The sequence below is a fragment of the Agelaius tricolor genome, unplaced genomic scaffold (genome assembly GCF_023055355.1).
Source record: "Agelaius tricolor isolate 1412-34295 unplaced genomic scaffold, bAgeTri1.0.p SCAF_49, whole genome shotgun sequence".
NCBI classification, from domain to species: Eukaryota; Metazoa; Chordata; class Aves; order Passeriformes; family Icteridae; genus Agelaius; species Agelaius tricolor.
The window spans coordinates 1,491,619-1,501,845 of NW_027269309.1; the positions used below are offsets into that span (position 1 = coordinate 1,491,619).

At 56.4% G+C, this 10,227-nt stretch overlaps 1 long non-coding RNA gene across 1 annotated transcript; it reads right to left on the reverse strand.

The window, feature by feature from the left end:
* Positions 1 to 519: 519 nt before the first annotated feature.
* LOC139604320 (uncharacterized) lies at positions 520 to 5,513 on the reverse strand. Its single transcript, XR_011683942.1, has 2 exons — positions 5,218 to 5,513; positions 520 to 1,915 (listed from the first exon to the last, which is right to left on the reverse strand). It is a non-coding gene; the product is annotated as an uncharacterized lncRNA (long non-coding RNA).
* Between the last annotated feature and the right edge of the window lie 4,714 nt (positions 5,514 to 10,227).

Here is a 10,227-nt window from a genome sequence, read left to right on the forward strand (position 1 = left end):
GCTCCAGGATGGGGTTTGCATGTCCAGGATGGTGTTTACAGCTCCAGGCTGGGCAGGTTTGCAGCTGAGCCTGGAGCCAGCTTGGGGCAGGGTCCCTGTGCTGGGGCTCTGCTGGGCAGTGCCAGGTGCTGACACCTGCCCTGGGTGCAGCAGGTTGGGCTCCCAGGGGAGCACTGGCACAGCTGGGCAGGACCACACTGGGCTCCTGTCCAGCTCTGTTGGCTCTCCCCACCAGACTCCTCCTGGGGTGTAGGGACAGCATTTCCCTGGCTCTCTAACCCAGAGCAGCTCGGTTCAGAGCAAAACCCGACTGTAAAACCCAGAGCACAGCTTTTCACCATGCTGACTCATTTGCACAAAATACCCAGGAGTGCCCAGGGTTTCCTCTGCTGTCTCAGGAGCACAGCAGCCACGTGGCTCACCAGGCCTTGTTCCTCATGCTGACAGATCGAGTGGAAGAGGCAGTGGGGACCAGAGCAGCCTCCACCAGGGAGTCTGCCAAGGAACTCTGCTGTGAAGTTCAGGCACCATCAGCCTTTATTAAACAGCATTAAAGTTGTCCCTGCAGACTGACAACATGAAAATTTCATGTGGCTTTTAAGTAAGGCTGGGTGGAGCTCTTTAAACATCAGCATCTGGGGAACAATGAGGAAGAAATCAGTGCCAGGCTGGGGTCTGGGGAAGGACACCCCTGGAATGCAGCAGGAGGAGCTCAGGGTGGGAGGGGAGCTGCAGGGCACTGCCCATGGCTCAACCAAAACCAGCTCCTCTCTTCAGCACTGCCTGATTTTGGGGCAGGGGTTGGAGGCAGCAGCTGATCTCTTGTTGCTGATCTCCTGTTGCAGATCTCTTGTTGCAGGTCTCTTGTTGCTGATCTCTTGATGCAGATCTCTTTGCCTTGGAGTGAGTCCAGAGGAGATCACAAAGATGCTCCCAGGGCTGGAGCCCCTCTGCTCTGGGACAGGCTGGGAGAGCTGGGGGTGCTCCCCTGGAGGAGGCTCCAGGAAGAGTTCAGAGCCCCTTGCAGTGCCTGAAGGGGCTCCAGGAGACCAGGAGAGGGACTGGGGACAAGGGATGGAGGGACAGGACACAGGGAATGGCTCCCACTGCCAGAGGACAGAGATGGATGGGATATTGGGAGGGAATTGTTCCCTGTGAGGGTGGGCAGGCCCTGGCACAGGGTGCCCAGAGCAGCTGTGGCTGCCCCTGGATCCCTGGCAATGCCCAAGGCCAGGCTGGACGGGGCTGGGAGCACCTGGGACAGTGGGAGGTGTCCCTGCCATGGCAGAGGGGGCACTGGATGATGTTTATATTCCCTTCCAGCCCAAACTATGCCATGGTCCAATGATTCTGTGATCTTGGAATCTCTGACTCAAGAAGATCCTTTTGTTCCTGTACCTGTAAGGTGGGGAATGAATGTAAAGGGTTTAAAGGACACTTCTTGTCCTGGTCCAAGTGCTGCTGACAGGAACAGGAGCCAGTCCATTGCAGAGGGAGTTCTGTCCCTGTGGGCAGGTGAAGGCCCTGGTCCCTCTCCATCCTGTGTCACTGGCTGTTGACTCCATGGAATGGGACAGACCAAACCTCAGAGCAGAGCTCCTGTCACTCAGCATGAGCTCTGTTCTGCCTTCTGTGAGAGCTCCAGGGCTCAAAGGGATTTGCCCAGACTCCTCCTCTGGTTTTGCAGCTCCCACTGGCATTGGCAGCCCTGAGCCTTTACTGGAGAAAGAGCCCGAAGCTGCCATCCCTCAGAGGGGCCAAGCCCAGGTAAAACAGCTGAGCTCAGGGCAGGAGGGGCTCACAGCCAGGCAGGGCTGCAGGGGGAGGGGAAGCCATGGGGGGCTCACTCACAGCAGCACAGTGGGAACTGTGGCAGCAGCTCTCTGGCTTTCCCAGGCATCATTCTGGGAAAAGTCTGTGAGAAGAGCAGAAAAAATCATTAGAAACAATTCCTATCTTTTCTTGCTGCACCTGCTATTGTGCACATGTGGAATGTGTTATGGAGATTTGTTTACCAAAGGGTGGTTTCTTAATTAACCAATGGTGATGGGGTTTGGATTGGAGGACCAATTAGTCCACCTGTGCCATAACTGTCTATAAAATAACAATGGGTTCCTTAATAAAGATTATTATTGATCAGCCTTCTGTAATACATGGAGTCTCTATCAGTTTTTACCCAGCCAGGGCCCCGTGGCTGTGACAGGAGCGTGGCCCAGGCCATGCCCAGGATCCCCTTGGCTCTGGCAGCCTCAGCCAAGGCAGCTGCTCCATCCTGACCCCTCCTCATCACTCCAAGGCCTCCTCAGTTTGGGAGGACCTGCTGCTTTGGGCCTGCTCATGCTGGCCCAGGTCCCCTCTGTGGGGACAGTTCCCCCAGCCTGTGTGGCCTCATCTCCTCCAGGGCTGGCACGTGCTGGGCTCTCCCCAGGGCTCGGCACAGGGAGGGAAGTGGAAGGAAAAGAGAAGCTGCCTGGTCCTGGTGGCCTGTGGCAAATGGCCCCAGTGTTCAGTGCCCTCAGGCTGCACAGGTCCTGCAGAGCCCAGGGAGGAGGAGGGGACAGGGCCCACCCTGCCACACATCCCCAGGGAGCTCTGGGAACGTCCTGGGGTGACTCCAGGGGAGTTCCTGGGCTGGGAACCAACTCCAGTGGAAGTTCTGCTGAGTGCCAGAGATGGGGGTTGAGCTGCCACCTGTCAATAATTAATGCAGCACTTCCTTTAATGAGTGCCCCTAATTGCAGCAGCTCAGCCCCCGTGTGTCACTGCAGCCCTGCAGTGACCCAGGCTCCCCAGGTGGCACTGGTGACACTGCCCTGTCACACAGAGGGTCCCACACTGCTGGAGCAGCTGGTGCTGATCTCTGCAAGCACATTTGGCCTCTCCATGCCCCTTGTGGCAGCAGCTCTCTGGCCACAGAGAGAAACACAACATTCCCAGGCATCATTCTGGGAAAGGCTGAGAGAAAATCAGCAAAAAGAATGAGAAACAATTCTTATCTTCACTTGTTGCACCTGGTATTGTGCACATGTGGAATGTGTTATGGAGATTTGTTTACCAAAGGGTGGTTTCTTAATTAACCAATGGTGATGGTGTTTTAGTAAAGGACCAATCAAGTCCACCTGCAGTGAAGTAGGGTATAAAAGCATGGGTTTCTTAATAAAGTTATTATTAGCTTTCTGAAATATGAAATATATGGAGTCTGTGTCACTTGTTACTCAGCCCTGGCCCTGATTCCTTTTTGGGGCTCTCTGGGGTCCTCCCCCTCCTGGGCCACAATCCCCAGGTGTGGCACAAATGCCCCCACATGGGGGGCAGAGCAGGTTCTGGCATTTCAGGGACAGAAACAAGTTCCCCTTTAGGGCACAGGAAATAGGGGTGAGACCCTCTGAGCACAGTGGGACCACTAAAGAACCCAGAGGAGCAGGGAGAAGCCTGGGAACAAGAGGAGAGCCTCTTACAGATGTGCCTTCCTTTCACTCCCTCTGACCCCTATCTGGATGCTCCTCCTGGCCTGTGGAAAGCTCTCCAGAAGGTTAAAATCACCATTTTTTGGTTTTTCCAGCTTGAGCTCTAAACAAATAGTTAAATAAATATTCCTGGTGCAGCAGTTGTTTCCAACAAAGGCAGCACACAGTTCCTGAGGCCCTGCCATGGGGTGGGGATGCGTGGAGGGCAGGATCCTGCACTGCCTCCAGTGTCCTTGCCCCTCTGGCTGAGCTCAGATCCCCGTTTCTTCCAGGCCAAAGCTGCACATGGCTGTTTACAGCCCTTGGCCTGAGCAGGACCTTGCTGTGCCCCCAGCCCTCTGCTCCTCTCAGGCTGGCACTGGGGTGGGCACAGCTCCGGGGCTGGGGGAGATGGGAAGGAGGAAAGCTCCAAGGAGGGCACCCCAAGGAGGGGCTGAGGGCTGTGAGCCCCCAGCTCTCTGCACCCCTTGCTGTGGCCATCAGCTTCCTCCCTGCCCATGGTGGGGTGGCACCTGCCTGACCCTGTGCCCTCCTGGGGGCTGCCATGCCAGGGCCCGTCTCCTCCTGTACTTCCCTGGCTGGAATGCCCTCCGTTCCAGGCATTTGGAAATCCTGGCCCTGGCCTGTTCCTGCTGCCACTTGCCTCCCCCTTGTCCCCTGGGGTCCCTCGTACCCTGGCTCCAGCACTGGTGGCTTTTCATGTCCTCTGCAGAGCAGGTTCAGGAACTGCCCCTCAGAGGGACACAGGGAGGGACCCACGGTGCCCCTGGGGATCCATCAGGTTCCTGAGCCCAGGACTGGAGGCTGGCAGGGGAAACCATCAGACCCTCCAGTGCTGCTGGAGCCCAGTGGGATGGACAGGGCCCAACGCTGAGGGGTGAGCACAGGGCGTTCCTTGGGGACCTCCTGTCCCTGTCCCCCTCCCTAGGACCCGGCACCCCCAGCCCAGGGCAGCCCCGGTGCTTGGAGCCCCCACAGGAGCACGGCTGGGCTGGGGGGGGCTCAGAACCCCCCGGCTCCTCCTGCCTGCTGAGCCACAACAGCCCCAGACACGGACACGCTGCTGCCTCTGCCTCCCCTTCCTCCCCGGCCTCGGGGGCTGCTGCTCCCCTCACCTGCCAGGGGCTGCTCACAGGCGGTGCCAGCCACTGCCAGCCCTGCCCTGGCTCCTGCAGCCTGTGCCCAGGGGAGGCACTGCCAGAAGGGCACTGTGCCCAGGCAGGCACTGCCAGGGGGGCACTGTGCAGGGAAGGCACTGCCAGGGGGGCACTGTGCCCGGGGGCAGGCATTTCCAGGGGGACACTGTGCCCAGGGAGGCATTGCCTGGGCTGGACACGCAGCCTCTGCCCTGTGCCACTGTGCCCAGCCACGGGCAGGGCTGTCCCCACTGCTGGCAGGGACACCAGGGCCAGGTGACAGCGGGCTCGGAAAGGTCCTGTACCCCTGCAGCAGCCCTGCCCTCCTGCACCTGCTGGCAGAGGGGGATCCCACCCCAAAGAATGCTCCTCGCCCAGGAGTGGGGCTGCCACTGTCCTGCCTGCCCAGCACACAGCCGGGGACATGTGAGGTGAGGGAAGAGGTGCCCTGGAGGTGACAGCAATGCCAATACCGCCAGTGAGAGGTGATGGAAACCCTGCCTGTGCCTGGAAGGGGGTGCCCAGCTCCCTGGCAGCCTCCCTGCCTCAGTTTCCCCAGTTGTGCCATCCCTGGCTTTGCTTTAGGGACCCACAATAATGTGAATTTTCCAAACCTGGGAGCAGATGTGATGCGAGCCCCCATTCCTCTCCTCAGCCTCCTGCCAGCTCTCCAGTTCTGTGCTCCCATGGCAAACCCAAAAGCTTCCTCCTCCTCCTCCTCTTCACTCTTCTCGCAGCTGCCAGAAGAGCACAGTGCCCTGATCCAGGACTCAGCAAGCTAGATCTGAGCTGGGCCTCATCCGTGCTGGGGCTGGTGCTGTGCTGCTCCTGCAGCTCCTGGGTGTGGGGGCCAAGGCCCCTGCCGGCCCTCCCCTGAGGCGAGGCTGTTTTCTCACCACATCTCACTTGTGCTGAGCACCTCCCTCTATTCGTGGACCTTCTGAGCATCATTTGCTTCCCAGGCATTCTACCCCCACCCCCTTTATTTTTAAATTAAAAAGAAAAAAAGCCATGTTTCCATAGGAACTTGGAGAGAGGCTGATCCCGACCTCATTATTTGCTCAGTGAAAGGAACTTTATTTTTATCTGTTTGTGTACATTGTCAGATTTTGGCTAAACCTACTTTCCTGACTTTGTACAGTGAGTTCTTTTAATCTTCATTTCAGATGCATTCATCCCGGGGCTTAATTTATCCTGTATTGTGATCAAATTTAGCTGAAAGCGATCTGCTTTGCCAATGCTGAATATTCATCAGCTGCCTCATTCATTCAGAGCAGCGGGCGGGGCTGCCCCAGGTGCTGCCCGAGTGTCGGGCCCAGGACATTGCTCTGGCTGCCCTGGGTGATGAGAGACCCTGGCAGGGGCTCAGAGACCTCGGCATGGAGTCAAAAACACCTGTGCCTTTGGTTTTAGTCCATGGAAACAATTCCTAACTTTGTGTGAAGAGTTACAAGCCACAAGAGTTTGAGTAGAATGATAGTTAATGTGTCACAGGGTGAAAAAGTAGAATTTTGGGGGTTTAGAATGGGGGTTCAAGAGGCAAAATGGAGGAATCTGTGCATGTCCTGTCCTTCTTCTTCTTCTTGTCCTCCATCTTCTGCTGTGATGGTGGCACTTTTGGATTGGTTTAGAGCAGAGATAGACTGTCTAACAGAGGTGATAGGTATTGGAAAACTATTGTAAATAAAGTACACACAGTTCTTAGTATAAAAAGCCAACACCACCCCAAGGGCAGGGACTGTGCCACAACCCGACCTGCTGGACAGATCTCAGCAGGTCAGAGAAAGAATGGAACAGATAAGAGAAAATAAACAACCTTGAGAACCAGAGCCAAGGAATCCTGAATTCTTCTTCGGTCACGGGGCTGGGGAAAAAAACTCTTTAATACCTCGGGAGCCATTTCAGCAACAGGAAACCCGAGAGCCGAGAGCCAAACTGCCCTCCCTGCTCTGGGAGCTGCTCCCGTCCTGTCCCCGCTCGGGACTGCCCTGCCCACCACTGCCACCGCTGGAGCTGGCCCTGAAGGAGCAGGGACACACAGGGACAGCCACAGGGACACACAGGAGGGAGGATGGATCATGGAACCCAGAGTGGTTTGCGTTTGAAGGGATCTTAAAGCTCCCCTGGTTCCAAGAGAGCTCTGAGGTATCCCTGGAGCCTTCTCCTCTCCAGGCCCAGCTGAGCCTTGGAGGCAAGGCTGGGAGAGGTGCCCCAGGGCCTCAAGGAGAGCTGGAGAGGGACTGGGGACAAGGGATGGAGGGACAGGACAAGGGACACTGCCAGAGGGCAGGGTTGGATGGGATATTGGGAAGGGATTGTTCACTGGGACGGTGGTGAGGCCCTGGCACAGGGTGCCCAGAGCAGCTGTGGCTGCCCCTGGATCCCTGGCAGTGACCAAGGCCAGGCTAAACAGGGCTTGGAGTGCCCTGGCCAAAGGGATCCACCAGTGCCAGGGGCAGCACCTGGCAGGGGAGCTGAGCACTGCTGCATCCCCTGCCTCTGAAAAGGGCTGGGGTGAGGTGTCTGGAGTGAGCCAAAGCAGAAATTTGTGCCTAATGCTGCCTCCAAGCCTGCCATGTAATCCATCCCTCTGTATTAATGCCACTTGGCAGCTCTTCCCCTGGAGACTGCAGACATTACTGGCAGGGAAGCCCTGGTGCTGTGTCCCTGGTGCTGTGTCCCTGTCCCCCCAGCCCTGGGCCACCTCCACCCCCCAAGCAGCTGTACCTAATCTGGTTTAGCCAATCCAGCCCAGCAAAGCCCCTAAGTGGATTGGCTTATCTCTCCTCACTAACCCAATCTGCCAATTGGATCTGGCTGGGTTTGCCTGGTCTACAAGTCTGGCCTGGATTTATCCAGGAGATCTGCCCAGATGCTGCCTTGGAGGCTCAGTGCCCTCCCTGAGCCCTCTGGTTGCAGTCCCCTGATGCCACCACCAGTGCCAGTCCTGGGCTGCAGGGCATGGGGCCATGGTTCTGTGTGCCCATCCCTGCAGAGCCACAGCACCTCCCACCCTTCTCCCTTGGCTGGCACAGCCATGGCAGCAGCAGGACGAGCCCCTGGAGGGTTCATTCCTGTCTCTGCAGCCTTGTCCAGGCCCACAGGCCTTCAGAGCTTGGGAATGCTGCAGGAGCAGCTGGGCTCTGCCCTAGATGGGGGGAGAGGGAGGGGTCAGCAGGGTCACTGCAAGGTGGCTGGGGACACTGCTCTGGGTAGCAGAGCCCACGAGTCTGTCCTTGGGATGTCCTGGTGGGATGTGCCTGTCCTGGTGGGATGTGCCTGTCCTGGTGGGAAGCTCCAGCCTCTCCCACCCTTTGAGGGGCAGGGCTGGCAGGGGGCACAGCCATGGATGCTCCCAGCCCTGGGGACAAGCACCCAGCCCTGCCCCAGCCTCCCTTTGCTCTGGCAGCCCCAGGTTGCTGGGATGGAGGACAGGGGACAAGGGCTCCATTTGGGCCAGAGAGCCCAGGCTGGGCCCTGCAGAGGCACAGCTGAGGCACAGCACTGTCCCCACAGCCCTGCAGGGCCCTGGCAAGGACACAGTGACACGGAGCCACCTGCCACCACGGCTGCAGGCACGGCCCAGCAGCAGCACTGTCACAGAGCCAGACTGACACAGAACATCCTGCACAGAAAGCCAGGGCTGATGAAGAAAAGTGGCTGCAGCTCAAAGCATTCTCCCTCCCAGGGGCAATGGGGAAGGAGGGCCCCAAAGCCCCCAGAGTCCCAGCCCACCCCATCCCTGTTCTGGCAGGGACAGGGATGCTCTCCCTGCTGTGTGCCCGTGGTCAGGGACACTCTGGGACCCCTGCAGGCCTTTCTGATCCCTGGGCTCACTCCTCAGCAATCCCTGCTGGCTTTTTGATTTCCCAGGCTGTTTGCTGGACAGGAGCACACAGCTCACTGGAATCAAGTGAGTTGGGTTTGTTCCTACTGCACAGACCCTTTCTTGGGTGTCTTAAAAGAAAAAGCTTGCAGAAACAGGTTAAAGATTGCTCAGCCCCTCAAGTGTCAGAACTCAGTGCATCCCTCTGGGTGTCCAGAGTTGCTGGGACCCCACTGGGGGGCTCAGAGACCCTGGCACACAGCCCAGAACACCTGGGGATTTGATTATGACCCGTGGAGGAAATTACCAGCTTTGTATGAGGACCTGAAAGTCACAGAGGTTTGAATAGTGTAATAATAAAATTATCACAGGGTGAAAATGTAGATGTTAGGGTTTTTGGTATGGGGGTTATGGGGACAAGATGGAGGAACTTGGGCATGCCTGGCCTTTCTCCTTCTTCTTCTTGTTCTCCATTTTCTGTAGTGATGTTGGCACTTTGGGATTGGTTTAGAGTAGAATTTCACTGTCTAACATAGGTGATAGGTATTGGGAATTAAGTGTAAATATGTTATAAGTAGTTTGTAGTATAAAAAGACAACCCCACCTCAGAGGCAGTCAGAGTGCTTGTGGCTGCCCTGCTGAGCAGATCTTGGCTGGGCAGGAAGAAAATTTTATAGATAAGAATTAATAAACCACCTCAAGACCAAAAACTGAAGAGCTCTGACTCGTTCTTTGGAGACATGGGCTGAAACAGAGACATCCTGCACATCTTGGGGCTGCAATTAACAACCAAACTCTGAGACTCAAAGCTCCAATTTAGCTCAAGACTCTCTTGCTCTGAAGGGAAAGGTCAGAAGGGAATAAATTCTGGCCAGCTCCCTCAGTTCCTGTGAGGGCTGGGATGCAGGTGCAGCCCCCCAGGTGCTCTGAGCACAGGGGGCTGCAGCAGAGGGGTCTCAGCCCTGCTTTTCTCCCAGCAGCACCAGAGCCTGTCCAGAGCCCTGCTCTGGGGGCTGCTGCTCTGAGCTGGGCTGTAGGAGTGATGAGGGCAGGATGGTCAGGATGGATGGAGAGCAGAGATCTCTGCAGCCAGGGCTGGAACTTGGGGTTTATTGCAAAGGGCCTGGGGGCAGGGCCCTGCTGGGAGCTGCCAGCCACAGCTCAGAGCAGGACTGAGAGGAGCCCAAAAGAGAGAGAGAGAAAGAGAGAGAGAGAGAGAGAGAAGAATGAAAGCAAGAGGGAAAGAGAGCAAAGTTCCTGTTACAATACAATAAATCTAATTCTGTGCTGAATATTCTGATTCTCCCTAACCAATCTAATACAAGGTACAAATCCTATAGCATTTCCATACAGCCTATAAGAATCACTACATTACCATACTGTGTTACATTTTAAACCCTAAAAACTCCTCTTTGGGCCCCTTCTGCCAAGCTGGCAGCGTCTGCTCTGACCCTTGGGCCTGCCTGCAAGCAGAGGGTGTTGTTCTATCAAAAGGGGATCACCTTCAGCTGGCCATGCCATTGTTTTCCAGTTGTTCAGTAACTGAGGGATCTCAAAGCTTGCTTTCATTTCAATCTCACTTATAGTTTCTATATTCTCAAAATCTTTTGCCAGACAATCATATTTATAAGGCTTTCCTGTTTCATCTTCCCCAACACTGGGCATTCAGAGCTGACACAGCTCTCCCCTGAGACCCCCTGGTGTCCCCTGCAGCACTGCTGCTGTCCCTGCTGCCACCACTGCCCCTGCTGCCACCACTGTCCCTGCTGCCACCACTGCTGCCAGCACTGCTCCTGTT